At 36.2% G+C, this 17,806-nt stretch overlaps 1 protein-coding gene across 2 annotated transcripts in view; it reads right to left on the bottom strand.

Moving 5' to 3' along the window:
* The window catches only part of LOC126253241 (uncharacterized), a 42,717-nt gene extending 25,307 nt beyond the window's left edge, over nt 1-17,410 (bottom strand). For both annotated transcript variants that reach the window (XM_049954427.1, XM_049954430.1), the window contains exons 1-2: nt 17,301-17,410; nt 17,114-17,224 (exon numbers count right to left, since the gene is read on the bottom strand). The gene's annotated coding sequence lies outside the window, so the exon portion shown is untranslated. The remainder of the gene's footprint in view (nt 1-17,113; nt 17,225-17,300) is intronic.
* Nucleotides 17,411-17,806: the final 396 nt, after the last annotated feature.

Genomic DNA, 17,806 nt, shown 5'->3' with positions numbered 1-17,806 from the left:
CTGGCAATAGATATAAGGTAGTCTATTGTGACGGATACAAGAAACCATCCCTCTCTCTTACTATCATTTTATTAGCATTCAAGATGCTCAATGAAACAAACTCGTCTTATGTGACCTGAGGTTTTCCAGGGATATATGCTGCTTCCGAGGGTCTCGGATTTACTGCCAGGTCCAATTGTCGAAGATCCTTGATATTTCGGCAAATAACCGTTCTGCCATCAGATGGTGCCGTTGTAGTTCAGCACCACCTGGTGTTGGCAGAATGATTATTCGCCAAAATATCGTGGGCCTTCAACAACTGGATTCAGCAGTACATCCAAGAACCTCAGAAGCAAACTTGTCTTGTTTAGTGTATATACTTTCTTATGTGTGCACGTGTGTGATATAAACTATGCAAAGAGGGATTAAAACCAGTTGATTTGGGGTTTTTGAAAAATTAAGCAATGAGAAGACAAAACAGCTGAATTACTGAAAGATATAGTGTGTGTGTGTGTGTGTGCAGAAGAAGCACTTCTACAGTTGCAAAAAAGGTTTCAACTGACAGAAGCAAACAACAAAGAGGCATACATGAAGTAAACTGAAACCAGAGAACATCAATTGGATTAAATGCAGCAATACAAACAATTATGGAACGGCAACCACACTCCTATAGTGGACTGATGCATGGGGCACAGTATCACACAACAGGAAACCGCGTTCACACTAGCTTTCAAGCACTAACTCTTTTTCCAGCAATCAAACACATTCACACACACAACCACACAGACAACCAAACATACATTCCTGCGGCCATGTGGTTATGTGTGTGAACGTGTGTACTATTGCTGGAAAAAGGGCTAGTGCTCGAAAGCTAGTGTGAATGCTGTTTCCTGTTGTGTGTTACAATGCTACATGCATTGATCCACTATAGATGAGTGGTTGTCTTTTCCTTCCTTTACTTATTGGTCCATCCAGGAATTTCCTTTATGGTTATTAACTGGATTAAATGGTTAGACAAAGATGAAGAAAAAAAAAATATTTTACTGCAAAACACATTCAGGGGTAGGCACTAATCCTGGTAATAGCCTAGTAATGATTTTCAATAATAAATGAACAATTAAGATTAGAGAGGTTATCCCACTCTCAGTGAACGTATATACGGAGAACTCTTCACAGTTGATAAATATTCCAGCTTACTGAAGAGAGAAGAAAATACACTAAATCAAAGAAGTACTGATTACTTAAAAATACAACCAGAAAAATGCAAAGAACATAAATGTTGATGGGTGAGCAAGACATGGAAACAAATTGTCGTAGGAAATTTTAGCACTGTACTCACAGACAGCTTTACCATTACTTTAGGAAAATTACAAATAAAGATATTAACCTGCAAAATGCGGGCACGTGAACCTTGCCGCATGTAGAAGAAAAAGCACGTAATTACCAGGAACATAACGCTGGAAGAGTTGGTGACAGTAACGGTAAAAGAAGTAAGTAAGAGAACACAAAATGAAGATACCTTTACAGTTACTCAAATCAGAGGGTAATGTCAGAACCAGAGGTTTGAGCAGGCATTCTAAATCTACATAATATAATCAATTTAAAAAAATTAAAAAATCATTATCACCCCGTTACCACAGACAGCACTAACAGATAAAGCTGAGAACTACTAAATGATAGTAAACTTGTAAATCAGGTGACATTAGACATTTGTAAATTATTGTGTACAGTAAAGTACAATTAGGGGGGGAAAAAAACAAGAAATTGAAGAACTGTAAAGACCAGTGTGGACTGATGAAGTTAAGATACCAAAGCACAACTCTGATATTGTTGTTAATAATGGAAAGAAAGACTAGCATACTTTCATGGCTTCTGTTTGCTGAAACAAAGTTTTCTATCAAGTAGAATAAAATATTCAAAATTCTGGTGATAATTACAGTAATGCCCAAGAAAATCCTATTCCTGTCCTGTCACTGGTATATTTTAGAAAATATGTCATACAGTCAGCAGGGAAAGTAGCTATCATCTATCTACTCTTCTGCAGCAATTATACAGCTTTTATATGAGAATGATCCACTAGTAATGCCATATGAATTATCATCATCAAACTTCGAGCATAAGACAAGTTTGAACATTCAGTTGGCAGAGCATTCTGCTTAGTAAAACATGGCTGAATTCGATGGCTGCTTCACCACGTCTCATTTGGATACTCTTATCTACACATCATCTTTGTAAGAACTACTCCTTCAGCCCCTCGATCTCTCTTAGTCCATGCAGCAAACCTACCAATATTTCTTTCCGCTTAACCCTTCTCTTATCCCTCACAGTCAGGTCTACAGCTTTGCTGACATATTTACAACTTTTTCTTAGTGGCCTCCCCCTAAAATTCACCCCAGTCCCCACCTCTCTCTATACCTTGTACTCATTTCCAACACAGAACTATCCATATACAAACACATACATGAATACTTTTCCTATACTCTCTCCACTGTCAGCCTTTATTGCTCCCTTTTCCTTGCCCTTTTGAACATTCTTATGCAATTTGTGAGCTCAAAATAATTATAACTGGGAACAAACCATACCAGACACTGGAACAGGTCAAATTTCAGCTGCAACCTGAGTTCATAATTTATACAAACCTGGGCACAAAGAGATATTCAAGCAGTCTTCTCACATCAACAAGAGATGGATTTTTGTGGGTTCATACACTGTACTACCAGCAATTATTTTGTATTTATTTCTAGTATGTGGCAAATCCTGTATCATCTACACGAATGAAGCTTGACACATGTTATAAAACTATGTATACAATGTGCCTTAAACATGTAAAAGACAACAACGAATCAGCAATTACCTCATGCTCCTCAAAATATGAAACTATATATCAAATACATCCAACGAATAAGATAATGCAACTTACATAGTGCCATACTGTTCCATGTAATTTTACCGTATGTGCCTTGGACATGCACTGTTGTTCATTACAAGGGCATTAGCCAAGCAAAACTATGTGTGACAATACCCCCTAGGTGTGTATTTGAGCATGCAGTCTTCAAGTGGGGCTTTTCTCTACATTCTAATACTCTCAAGGTGTAATTTGTTTCCATTCTCTCTCTTGCCAGGTTTTGGGGTGAAATGATCTGATGGACAACAGGTATCTTATTTCGTGCCACAGATCTTAAATGGTTATTAAGGTCCGAGTTGGAGCACATTGTAGTGGACTGACAAGGCAGCCAGTCCACAGAGATGGGTAGCCGAAAGGGCACACGTACACACATGCCGACTGGCGCGAAGTCTGGAACAGGATTCGTAATGAATGTGATAAAGAAAAGAACGTAGCTACTAGAACACTTAACTTTTATCTCGTCCTTTGGTATACAGCATTCTTGATGATACATGCAATGGTACAAATGGCGCCTTGCTAGGTCGTAGCCATTAACTTAGCTGAAGGCTATTCTAACTGTCTCTTGGCAAATGAGAGAAAGGCTTCGTCAGTGTAGTCGCTAGCAACGTCGTCGTACAACTGGGGCGAGTGCTAGTCAGTCTCTCAAGACCTGCCTTGTGGTGGCGCTCGGTCTGCGATCCTGACAGTGGCGACACGCAGGTCCGACATGTACTAATGGACCGCGGCCGATTTAAGCTACCACCTAGCAAGTGTGGTGTCTGGCGGTGACACCACACACATCACATAAGTCTAGTAGATCCATCTGATTTTCTTCAAACCACGACAGAATGAATCTTGTTTTATGGACAAGAGTATTACTGTCTCTCGATGTTACAGGAAGTGTCCGATTTCAAACTGTTGGCATAGTGTGGGTAGCATGGTACTGTCTGAGTAGTATTCATTAACACCTGCATTCATTCTCCTAAGGACTAACATTAGTTACCCCATGACAAAGCAGGGACACAGCCCAATACCAATTTCACATTTTCACTGTCATGACAACAAGCACTGGTAAATACCTTTCATTGCTGCTCAGTATTCTGTAGACTCTACTTTTGCTACTCCACAGAACAATGGCAGTGTTGCCTGTAACACAAACTGAAGTAACACACGCATTCATTCATTCTTGTTGCAACAGCTATCAAGTATTTCTAATTATTTACAGAGTACACTCTCATATCATGTAATTTCTTAAACTCACCAAAGTGATGGTTAAGTTTAGCAGTCAGTGGATCTGGGCACATGTAACTTCTCAGTAACCTCTCTAAGGAAATACTCATGCTATTGAGGTCCATCATACACATAATATGCTACAGTTTTCGCCTGCAGCCATTAGCACTTTGCACTGAAAGCTGGCAACAGTGCCTTGGGCTGTCAGGAATCTTCTTACTCTGTCTTGACTATAGTGCAAAATGAAACTGCGAGTTTCTTGTGTTTATTCACTTCTATGCCATTTCAGACAGACTAAAATGCAAACAGTGGCACATGCCCAACACATGGAGTGAAACGGAGGAAGAAAAGTATGCTGCGTTACCAAACCCATGAATGAGTGTGATAACAAATTTGAGAAAGAAAAACAATGAACCTTTACTTCTTGTTACTCGAATTTTAACGAAACCTGCAACAGCTTTGAAAATACTGTAAGTAAAAACACTGTTGTTATGACAGGGAAAGGCCAGTATACTACAGATAGTGATGTGAGTGGTACAAGGCTGCAGACACCAAGAAACAAGTGGCTGAGGGAGTGACAGCTTTGAAAAATTTTCAGACAGACACTGACTGTCGTCATAAATATGACTATTATAAGAGAAGGGAACATACCACACTATAAACAATTCCCATGTTGCTTCAGTTAGACAACAAATTTTCAATGTGTAGAGAGCAGTGTGCAATGCGTACATTCAGTCATTCATAATAAGACACCAACTTAGGCAAGAAGGAAAGAAAAAAATTATTAATTGTCTGAAAAGATGAGATATTGCTCTCCAAGAGGATTTGAACAAGACTGAACTGCTCAAGTTTGTGGAGCAAAAGAAAAAATTATTTCCAACATGTATCACTGATGAAATTGCTAAAAGTCACAGGTGTGGTATACTTCTGCTTTATTATTTCAATACCACTTAAGAGCATATGAGTGCAAATAAAAAAATTACACTGTAATAAACAACAAGAAGCCCATCATCTCTGAAGTAGAGAATCTCCTTGAGGAAGCTGTCAATCAATTGACTAGTCAGACCTCAGAAAAAATTCTGAACTGCACAGCAGGTATTTGAAAGTCTGCACGTAAAATTTAATTCTACAACTGGGAGGGAGCAGCAATAGCTGAAACAATACAGAAAAGAATGATTCTCAATCAGATTCCGACAGTGATGAGAGAGGTGGTCATCCATTATCATAACTGCTACACACCCAGGAATTTAAGAGGAGAGCTTGTTATCAGCTGATCATGATATAATTTCATATTATGACCATGAGTGTTTCACATGATCACAAAACTAGTTTGCTTTTCTATTGTGAAGTGTGACAAATAACTTCATATTTCAGAATAATAGACACTGAATAGTTCTTTCCAATTTTTAGCATTTATGTAACTAATAGCTGTACATAAATTTACGGAAACAAATTCAGTCTGCATGTTGCACCAGTTTTTGTTTTTGCCATGTCTGTGAATAGTGGTGACCAGACACAGGGTGTCATGTATCATGTCCAACAACACTGCCACTAGGTAGTTGAACTGTCAATAGCAATCACTCATCTTCTGCACTAAAAATGTTCACTGTCAGTCACACTAACTTGTCTATGAAGTTGATGCATAATACCATATATAAAGCCTGATATCACGAACAGCACTTACAGTGGAGTGTCCAAGATTTTTGGAAAGCATGCCGACATGAAACAGGCATCAAACACAATATGGAAAAAAGTTTTTAAATATATAAGAAATTTTAAATTAACAAACCATGATTATTTTGCATGCATAAAATTGCAGAATAATGCATGCTTTTAAGCGAAGTGGATCTGTAATAAATACACCCGTGTTATCATTCACAGTAAACAATAATTACAGTGTTGTCCTTTCCCTTATATTTTTTAAATGCATTTCTTTTCATTTTGCCACTACTTCACATGATTACAAGATTCATTTTGCCACTACTTCACATGACTACAAGATTATTTTTAATTTAATGTACAAATCACAAAACAGTAACAGCTAAAAAAAATGGAAAGTCAAATTTCTATCAATGTAGCTCTTAGTGTCCAACTGGTTACTATAACACAACCAACACTCTAACTTGCAAAACAACAATGAATTTCACATTCAGAATTTCTGTGGCTGAGAAGGGTATTACAGTCTTAGTTGTTTAAACATATAAATACGATGAAGACAATGTGTCCTTTCACCTCCCTGGTGTATTTACTTATTTCTTCCTGGTGTATTAACTTATTTTTTTTATCTATCTTGTCGTCTTACAATGATACAGGTTTTTCCAAGGCAATACATTGTACATTAATACATCAAAATATACAACACACGTAACATACTTCATAAGGATAGGACAGGTGTTACCTTGATTAAAAATAATGATAGTACCCAGTGATTACTACATATCCAACCACATTTATTTCAGGTAAAAAGCCCCTTCCAAATCAAGAAAAAGAGAAATGTATGGGAGTCACCTAGAAAATTCAAATTTCATACCCTTTGAAACACAGAATGAGTTTCACTGACTTACATAAGACTAAAAATTAATCCAGTCCTCTCCATTCTGAAAGGAATAGAAGTGTAACTCTTGCATTTAATATTAAGAGTCAGGTATTCAGCAACAGAGAAGAAGTTCGTAGCGATAATGTTCCACTCCTTATATCACACCCATCTTATATGTTACTGGTGTATCATAAGTGGCACCAAAATATGGTGGGAATGATGGATAGGAGCAAAACGGACATGAAACTTAAAAAACACAATAATGATGATTTTGTACTGTTGCTGGAGCTCTTTAAATTTACTTATCAATATGCAACAATGCAGAAATACTGTAGTATTTATGAGTAGAGAACTCCTGTATGAATAAGAGAAATGATGTAAGTTTCAAGGATGGAAAGTCTCATCAGTATAAGGATCATTAAAAGTTCTAGCACTTGATTAATTGTCTTCAGATTTTCATCAAAGCAAATTTAAACACACTTAGCACATAGCATGTTAAGTCAACTTGCTTTGAAATTCAAAGGGTATCATTCTGGATAATGCCCAGAGGAGACAGCACATGCATAGAGGACAGACCAAATGTGCTGTTCAGAAAACAAAATGTGGCTGATGCACAGATGAGTTATCATTCTTGACATGTTCACCCACTCTTACCTCAGAGCTCCAAGCAATAGCTTCATTGCTTAGGTTGAGAAAATTCTGATCATCAGAAACAAAGTGAGGTGAATGTAATAACTGTTTGTCGTCCCTTTCACAAACAGGAAGCTATATAATGTGTCATTTTGGAATATAAGGAAATGTAAGTAGTTCTTTTTCACAGCACAACAATGTACATATTATTATATAAAAAAAACATGTCCAGAGGTATGAAATTATTTTAATTTTTGTTGAGATTGTAATTACGAAAGAGGTTTTAATTTCCCAAACATGTCTCAAATTTTTATTATTCTGGTAGGGTGCTTTAGTTTTTGGGTACTCAGATTTCTGGTGTAAAGTAGTGGACATGGACTCAAACTCTTGTGCTATGCAACTTTACACATTTTACTCCTCTGCTAATAATCTTCACACCCTTTTCTCTTCCTATCACAAAACTTACTCTCTTTCAAGACTTGCCCTTCATAACTACTACTATCTCTCCTAAAAATATCTGTCTTTTCCATCTGCTATCACCATCACAGACAAAAAATTCTTCAAGGTAACATCCCAGTCACAATTAGCAGTTAAGCTCTCCTTTGATGTACAACAAAAGCCACACATTTTCTACTGACCCCAGAAGATATTTCCCTTTTATTAGCAGCAACTGTTGACCCCTCCCAGCCACAACAAAATATTTCAAGTAAATAATGCATTGCAGACTTATCTAAAGAGTTCTTTCCTGTTAAGTATACAGGGTTTGCATAAAAAGTATTGGAAAAAGTTCCAGAAAAGTAAATTTGAGATATTTCTTAAGTGCCTCAAAATTTTCAAAGTACAGCCCTTGAGCATCAAGTGGCTTTTCCATGACTCAAAAGCCCCTCATAGGCACACTCCGGAAGGTCTGTAGGGGTCTGTGTGCAAACTTCTCTGACAGCACTTTGGGTCCCACAGTGTTGTCCGTCGAGGGAGCATTTCACTTTTCGAGAAAAGGAAACAGTATCAATTCAGAATTGTAAAGGTGTTGCAGAATCATTGCAATGCCATTTATTGTCAGGTAGTCAGTGACTGTGGAGCAGGTGGGGTTGGATGCATTATCGTGACGCAATTTCCAGTTTCTGGTGATGGCTGGACTGGTGGCTGGCTGCTGTGCACTGTTGTCTATCAATGCCAGTTCAATCTGCAACCATGTGCACCCTTAACTCAGGATCTGAATTCACCGTTTCACAAACACACTGACTGACTGTCGTTGGTTCTTGATGTCAACAGGCTCATCCTCCACTCTCCCTCGTCCATCTATGAAGACTGTAGTTTGTGACATGCTTTCATTCTTCAACCTTGACGATATACAACCAAAGTCTCATACCAATTTGCTCAGTCCAACACAAAATTTGGTGACATACCACTGTTCAATCGTTCCCTGGATTTTGCTCTTGTGCCAAGTCACTCAACAAGGTTCCACTAAAAACATGATCTTCTCTGAACAAAGAATAGCAGGTGACTAGTGCTTGGTGCGTAGTAAAGATCACCTCCTCCTGATCTAAAACGTGAGGAGTGAACACAAAGAGACTGTATTTTTCCCAATACATTTTATACAGACACTGTACATTTGCTATTGATCTTGGCTTTCTTTTCCCTTCCATAGACTCATCAGTGCTCTAAGTGTCCGACTGGTTAATGCTTTTAAACACAATAGCTGAGATGTGCATTGACAAAAATCAGATACAAATTGATAGTAGTATATAGGTCATTCTAGAGAAACATGGACATATGGGTAAAAACTTAATGTTTAACAAAATTGGACTTTCCCTTTATCAGACTGGTGATACATCTTTATATTTTAATTTCAACAAGCAACATATTTAGTATAAACCTTTGGTAAACATCAGCAATGGTTCTCAAGTCTCCAAAAAGTAAAACAGATAAATGTTTCTGGTCCCCCGTGTTATTGTGGAGAAAAGTCATGAAACAATTATTAACGGCAAGCTATGCAATGGCATCTGAAGCAATAGTTTTTTCTTTCTCTGATGGCTGTAACATTTATTTTCGTTTATCATATTTTACAATGCGCAATGTAAAAAAAAAAAAGAAGTTCAAATGGCTCTGAGCACTATGGGACTTAACATTTGAGGTCATCAGTCCCCTAGAACTTAGAACTACTTAAACCTAACTAACCTAAGGACATCACACACATCCATGCCCGAGGCAGGATTCTAACCTGCAACCGTAGGGGCCGCGCGGTTTCAGACTGAAGCGCCTAGAACCGCTCAGCCACACCGGCCGGCGTGCTATGTCACATGTGCAACATAAAAGTGGAGAACATTTAATTTAAAAAAGCTATTCATAGATAAACATGAAAAATGTGCCCATTACCGTGCAGAAGGTTACACAACAAAATGTTGTCCATGAAAGCCTTAGCTATAAGTGTATGCAACTGGAGTTACAGACAGGATAAAACAATATAAATGTATGTTTTTATTAGAGAGGAATTGATATCTATCACATAAAAGTAATTATGTTTTCACGCCCATGTCTCTATGTCCCCTGATTTCAGAGACAAGCCAGCAAAGACAACAGTGAAGAAATACAAAATTATTTGAGGAAGAAAGAGAGAAAAATAAAATATGAGAAATGAAGCAAAAGATACCTGGGGAAAAAAAAAAACAGTGATGGAGACAAAACAGAAATGAAAGGTATCATAAATGTAACCTTTATGTTATCAATAATGTGACACAAAAGTAAATGTTCTCTGTTAAAATCAGTGAGCACAACCAAGAAAACTCTGCTGTAACATCTCAGTAAAAGAACAAAAGTATTCAGAATTTATCTGATGCAATCTTAAAATCATGATTAAAGTACTAATGAGGAGTGAAGATCTAATTACTCAACAGTTAATTGCAATGATGCATGTGCAAAATTTGTAGAGTTTTATTTTAAAGATTACAAATGTCAGCTAATGTCAGAGATGAAAGATTTTGTGAAGATAGACATTCAGCCCTTACGATGAAGATTACTGAACTGAAAAAGGTCATAGTGATGCCCCTGTGGAAGGCCATGAAATGTCCAACTTCAAGTATCCATAGTATTCTGAAACATTTTTATTACTCCCAGGGAAAGGTTAGCAAGAATACCATGTAACATTTGTGTTTGCAAACACCACCAGAATGTGGATTTCTTGGTTAGATATCTTTAACAAGTTTAACCACCATTTTCTAAACAAGTTGAAGAGCTCATTTCCTTGTTGGCATGTGATGCAGTGCCACAATCACAACAGAATTCAGGATATAGCCAAAATTCAAAGGTGAGTATACTGAACACAAGCCTGTTGCCAGAAATAAAATACTGTTGTGTTAGTATGTGTCAAATCAACCAACTATGATTAATTACTGGATTTGATGTCCTAAATATTTTAAAATTTGATAGTAATCATGCAGTTACATTCTGCAAATCCGAGCAGCTTTTGACTGCATCGGCTTTTTGTTTTTTAATTAGAAAGATGATAAACCCTTCTGACTTTAGCAACTTTTTGGGGTATGCATTTAAGTAAAACATAAAAATTAAAAAATTAAAAATTTTTATCTGAAAAAATGTAGGCCTATGTACTTCTTACTCATTTCTTCCTGTCTCCGATAAAATACAAAGATGGTGAAAGACTAGGTTGAATAGGAAATTCATTTTTCAATGTATTCAGGATGAGTGAAAGTAATTTTGAACATTTGTAGCCATTGAATTAGGAGAATGTTCTTCCCACCCCTTCTCCTGAAGAACTGGAAAGAGCCTTCAAAGAAGACTTACGACGTAACAAGTGGAACTTTAACAATAACAAGATAAGAGTCCTGAAAAAGCAAACTCCCACTGTCAGGAGAAGATGTTCAACAAATGTCTGCCCCACTGTACCAAATCTAGGCAACAAAGGAAAGTACAGTTTGTGTGTTTTCTTGTACGCTACAAGCACAGTCTATGCTCTGCTCTTGTAACAATAAAATAAACTGTTCCATGTGTGTATCCCAGTCCAGCATATAATTTCATCTGCCCACAAATTGCATAAACAGTGTGTGTGTGTGTGTGTGTGTGTGTGTGTGTGTGTGTGTGTGTGTGCACGCACACGCGCACCTATATAAAGAATAGTTCATTCTGCAAACCATCCCATAGACTGTGGTTAAACCATTTCTCCATGATTTTCTTGCTTTCAAGACTGCTAATTCCACAAGGTCAACAGAAGCATTTCTGTGAAGTTTGGGGTACCGGCAGATGCCAAGTAACCATATATATGAAGACTGCTTGGAAATGTGTTAAAACAAAAACAAATCCTTATGACTGTTTATTTTATGTAAATATGGAGATAGTGAGAACCACATAAAAATTAAGTCCTTCCAATAACATGTAATATACTTTTTTTAATGACAACTTGACTCATCACTATCAGTCAAATTTAAAGACAATTAACACTATGACAAACAATGTCTTTCTGAAGTATAATTCAAATAATGTCACAATTTATCATTGCAGCAGTCCCATTTGTTGCTCTAGAATGACCCACATATGGCTTGTCCATGATAAAATGATGATTTTACTGGTGCTGCCAAGAGTGGAGAAATTTAGCACTAGTTGAGAGATCTTCATTTGTCTCCACGGACTGTCAATATTAAGCTGCCCCTACAATGAAGCATTACTGTACACATTGAAAGGTACAAAACATGGGACAGCAAGAACCCGATGCTGCCTTCCCATCTCCCCTTGGCAGTAGTAATGCAGGGACAAGGCACACCTACCATCCCTGACAGCCACTGTGTGATTAGTCATTTTACTGTGGACAAGCTGTACAAAGCAATATTTGTAAAATTTAGATTCTTGACACCATTTGTTCAACTTTTCTTGATCACTGCATACCACAGTGCTGAGTCATTAAAAATACAGAAGATTGTGATATTCATGTCAGCTTTGACTCATGATGTCATCAAGATGATGGATGTACCACTGTTTAAAGTTCATATAATATAGTGGCCACGACTTCACACATTACACACAGTAACAAACACAAACATGAAAAACATTTAATTGCAGAAAAAACATTAAACTAACAAGATATGTGCAGGTATTAGGGGATTTGGGTAGGCACAAACTAAATCTAGGACACCCCTAATAATAAAAACATACCAAAACTGATATCTATCACATGAACATCTCAACAACCAACAAAAATAAAAAAAAAACAGGTATCTCACTTGCGCACGAGAGGGAGAGAAACAGAGAATGCATAAGGAACCACTCCTTAATACTGTCATGCCAACAGCGCCATTGGTTTTAGAAGCAGTGACTCTGGTCAATTTCATAAATTCCCTGCAATGCAGAAACTTCGCACATTCCACAGCGAGGCCATATAACTGAAGAAAATTAGTTATAGCAGCCGTATCACCAATAGCAGCAGCTAACAAATGACTAGTAAATTTTGTTATAAGACCCATGCCCTCCACAAACATGAACAGTTTCAAAGATGGCACACCAAAATCTTGTGTCAAAGCTGATGGGTGGCACTGCAAACTTAGACTGATCTGAAATCTGAAGACTTTGGGTCATTAGTGTATTGACTCTGCACACAGTAAACCTTAACCATTAAACAGTTATGTTGCAATGGTGTGTCAGGGTCATTCCATGTCAAGTCACCCAGGCCTTGACACCAACCATGTCAGATTTTGATGAAACTTGGTACAATTACTTCTTTTATCATCCTGAAAGCACTTGTAAAATTTTTTTGCTCTATCTCTTATAGTTTTTTTTATAAATTTTTAAAGTTTTTAGATTTGGCGTTGTTTCAGCAGTCGGAAACTGTAACTTAAACGTGTCCTCACAACTAAAAAAATTTGTATATTAAAGAATACTCAAGATATCAGTACGAAATTTTGGAATAAGTTTGTGTATTATATCTAAATGTTAAAAAAAATTACCATAAAGATATATTAAATTCTTCCAAATGAAAAAAAAATTTCAAGGTTTTTTTTTTCCCCTAACGGATGTTTAGTTTTACAAAAACTGCAATATCTAGAGTCTCAGACCTGATAGAAAGCTCAAATTTGTTTTAAAATACTCTTAATTGTATAGGCTATTAGATAAAAGAAAATTTATGTTGGCTTTTTAACCTGTTTAATAGTTATCTAATTTTTAAAATAATATTAATTATATTTTAAAAATAAAAAATACCAAGTGACTTAGACACCGAAAATAAGTTTTTGTCTTCTTGGAGTAACAATGTACACTTGGATTTTGTATTGTTACTCCTGTGTTTTGAAGTAAAAAATTATTACAGTGTTAAATAGTGCTTGGATAGTATTTTATTAAGTTTATTCGAACTCTCATTAAGTACTGTTACTTAGATTACAGAGATTCTTTTCCAATATCCTATAAAAGTAACCAGAACAGTAATCAGACCAAAAGTGAAATCAGTATGTCAGATATTCAAACCTGTAGTGTAGGGTTATTTAAAAAATCTGACTGTTTCCAAACAACCTACACACCTTTAAAAAAATGTGTACATGCAAAAAAGACTCATTTTGTGTAACTTGAGAGAACTCTATTATTCTTTCAAATGGGAGAATCCCGAGGTAGAAGAAGGATTTTCAAAACTTTGTTTCTTGAGACCTAAATGGTGTATCCTTGCTGGTGCTGCAGGCACACAAACTGTATGTGTATGCAGTACCCACCAGAATGTTAAACTATTATTGGATGCTGTGAAAATTGAAGAATCTTATAAAGACCTAATTAAGATGCTTGTGTGCAACACGGAAAACCAAAACTGCATGCTACATCATTGCGACAGCTGTCCTGCAAATACTGCACTAACTGAGTACTTAACTGAAAAACTAAGTGAAGATTATGATTTAGAAGAAGTAATTGTAATCAGTCAGTGGGTTAACACAGACAGGGCAGAAATGATCAAACAGTCTATCAGTGTTGAAGACTACATTTCTTTATTGGTTAGGTCATTGGAAAAGCTCACCCCGCACTCGTTTATAGCAAAATCCCAATCAGCAGCCTTTAAAAGATTGAAAGAAGACCCACCACCCAAAACAGCAATTATTGTGATGGATTTCAGTGAAAATTATTCCTTTGTTATACAAAATGAGATCCAAAGTTACCACTGGAATAGAGGTGGTTGTACTCTACACCCAGTTGGAGTTTTTCTACGAAATGAGGAAAACAATGTTTTTGTTTCCAACCACTGTTTTATTAGTGATGACCAAGAACATGACACTGGTTTTGTTAACTTTGTACAAAAAGAAATTACAAAGTGGCTGTCATTACATCATACTGACATTGACTCAGTTCACTACTTTACAGATGGTTGTGCTGGGCAGTACAAAAATAGAAACAGTTTTAAAAATTTGACTGAACACTTGAGAGACTTTAATTTGAAGGCCCAACACTCTTGTTTTGCAACAAGTCATGGGAAGTCAATTTGTGATGGCCTAGGAGGAACTATTAAAAGAATTTTAAGGAAAGCCAGTCTACAGCTTTCAGACAAAGAACAAATAATGACAGCAATCAATGTGTATAAGTTTTGTGAAAAAATATTGAGAACATTCATTTTCACTTTATTGACAAAAAAGAAGCTGATTTGCTATGGTTAAAACTAGAAAAACGTTTTTCAGCAACCCGAACCATTCCTGGAACTAGAAGTTTTCATAACTTCAAACCACTTCCAACAAACAACCTTGAAATTAGAAGGACTACAGATAGTGTAAAACCCTCCTTAGTCTTTTCTTTCCATTCTTCTTCTGATTGGGTTCATGTTGAACCATCCATAAATTGCTATGTGGCTGCAAATTATGATGGTAACTGGTACTTTGGACTGGTATAAACAATATTCAATGATGAAGAAGATGCAGAAATTCTATTTCTACATCCTTCAGGACCCGCTGCATCATTTTATTGGCCTGAAAGAGAAGATTCCTGCATAGTGCCTTTGGAGCACATAGTCTGTGTAGTAGATGCACCTCAATCAAGCGGCACTGGGAGAATGTATTACTTCAAAAAAGACTGTATCAAAAGAACTGAAAGCTCTTGGATGAAGTGGAAAAACAGTTTGAATCAGCATTAATGTTTATTAAAATTACTCAAAAAATTCAATGTTTCAAGCAATCAGTTGGGTTATACATAAGTGTCGTAAGTAAACTATCTTCGTACATAATTCTAATGTAATCTACTATAATTAATAAACATGTTAAAAAGCCATCATTATTTTTGTTTTATCAAGTAGCCTATATGTTTAAGAGTAAATTAAAACAAATTTGAGCATTCTATCAGGTCTGAGAATCTAGATATTGCAATTCTCATGAAACAAAACATCCGTTAAAAAAAAAGAAAAAAGTACATATATATTTTTTTTTCATAGAAAATATTAATATATTTTAATAGCATCATTTTTATCTTCAAATACGTATAATAAATAAACTTGCTGCAAAAATTCATGATGTTATCTAAAAGAGTTTTTAAGATAAGCAAATTTAAAGTTTTGAATACAAATTTAATTGACCATTTCCAAAGGTTCAGAAAACGCAAAACATAAAAACTTTAAAAATTTATAAAAAAAACTGTAAGAGATACAGCAAAAAAGATTTGCAGGTGTTGTCAGGATGGTATTAGAACCATTTGAGCCAAATTTCATGAAAATCTAAGGAGGTGGGTGTAAAATTTATTTTTTATTGGGTGATTTGATATGGAATGACCCGTCAGCCATTCTTGAATGCCTGTTCTTTTTCACAGTGCTTTGTACACAACATTTGCACAATGTTGAAGTTTCTCATTTATCACGTATGGCACCTTTTATACCTTCCTGGAAACGAAAGTGCCCTATTCACACTGAAGGTATATAGTAAATTTGCAGTACAATCTCTGCACGAGGAAAGTACTCCCTGCAGCAGTCAGGGCACTGGCTGTTTGCTTACATTCTCCATTCCTAACACCCTTGCATCAGAGATCAAGAGAAGCTGTACAAATAGATAGTAGTCAGTAAAAATTTCTACTATCTTTAACTGTAATAGCAGGAAACTAAACAACATAACATACAACAGCTGTGAACTACCAGTTTCACAGGAATATATCCACAGGTATAGCACACATATAAATATTAATATAATTTTGTAGATAAATATTAAATTAGTAAACACATCTCTACCTAATTCAATTTTACAAGTCGCTAAAATCAGATGGCTTACAGTTACAGCAGGTACACTTAATGCACACTTTCCTGTTTCTTACAATCCATATAGCATATAGAAACTACCAGCTACTTAAATTTTTGTTAGAAATGTGTACGAATACTAAACTATCGGCAATTACATGACAAATTAAATTCAAATGCTATAACCAGTTTCGTCCTTTCGGGACTCATCAGGGACACGTGTAGAGCTGCTGATAGTTTTCGTCAATATGAAGAAAAGCAGTGGCAAAAAAAAGGGGGGGAATAAAACTTTATATCAACTTTGCTTTTCACCAAGGCAAGCGGTGCATCGACATGTTACGTAACGTGCAAAAATAATCACGGTGTTTTCATCAATATGAAGAAAAGTAGTGGCAAAAAAGGGGGAATAAAACTTTCTATCAACTTAGCTTTTCACCAACACAAGTGGTGCATCGACATGTTATATAACGTGCAAAAATAATCAGGGTACACGCTTTCGTTAAACGGCACAAAACAGTATAGCAACTACGATTCTTGCGGCACTACAATATACGAAGTAGTATTGCACCATTCCCGCAACGTACGTATCTCACATACTTGACTAAATTTGTCTAATATTTTTAAGAGTTTAAAATCTATATTCAGTATACTGAATTCAGAGCTGCATACTCACTCCCAATAACTTCGTGTACAAACAGGAGCTGTGCCTGTCAAAGCTGATTGCTGCTTAGTTGTCAATGTGAATTAAGAAGGTAAGAACGAATTTCTGGCCAAGTATCCATTGCTAGAAGCGAAACAATAGTAATTCATTACTCAAATACTGTCACAAATACCTACGCCCAATTTTAAATGCTACCTACACATTTTTCACCAGAAAACATTCATTTTTTTATTACAAACATGTAATTCAAATTTATCATTTACTGCCATACACAGCACAATTCTTACAAAATACGTGACGTCACTGTACAACGATCTATTCACAAAGACGCTACAATCGACGGGTTCGCAAAGTCGACCTTGTGCGAACCCATTTTAGCAATAAAGATCGATTACTCTGACTTCAATATTACATTATTATTATTATTATTCCTATACTTAATAATTACTTTCAATGATTACTCGTGATGGTATATCTTTCAATGAAAGCATAGGGCTACAGATACAGACATGCTGAACTAAACTTGTTTAGCTCTCAGAGATCAACGCCTAAAGCCTTCACTACCGCAGAAGTATTTTGTCAGGTGTTTCACAAAACTAAAAGAAATGCTGATAATACGTAAAGGTTGTTAGTGGCACTAAAGTTTAGCGTCCAGTCAGCTGCAGATGATGAAGGAACTGAAACTGAAGATAAGAAAGCAAAGGT

This window comes from Schistocerca nitens, chromosome 4, assembly GCF_023898315.1.
Source record: "Schistocerca nitens isolate TAMUIC-IGC-003100 chromosome 4, iqSchNite1.1, whole genome shotgun sequence".
In the NCBI taxonomy this organism is placed as follows: domain Eukaryota; kingdom Metazoa; phylum Arthropoda; class Insecta; order Orthoptera; family Acrididae; genus Schistocerca; species Schistocerca nitens.
Note: the sequence above shows the minus strand (reverse complement) of the source record. Positions and strands in the feature narration are given on the sequence as shown.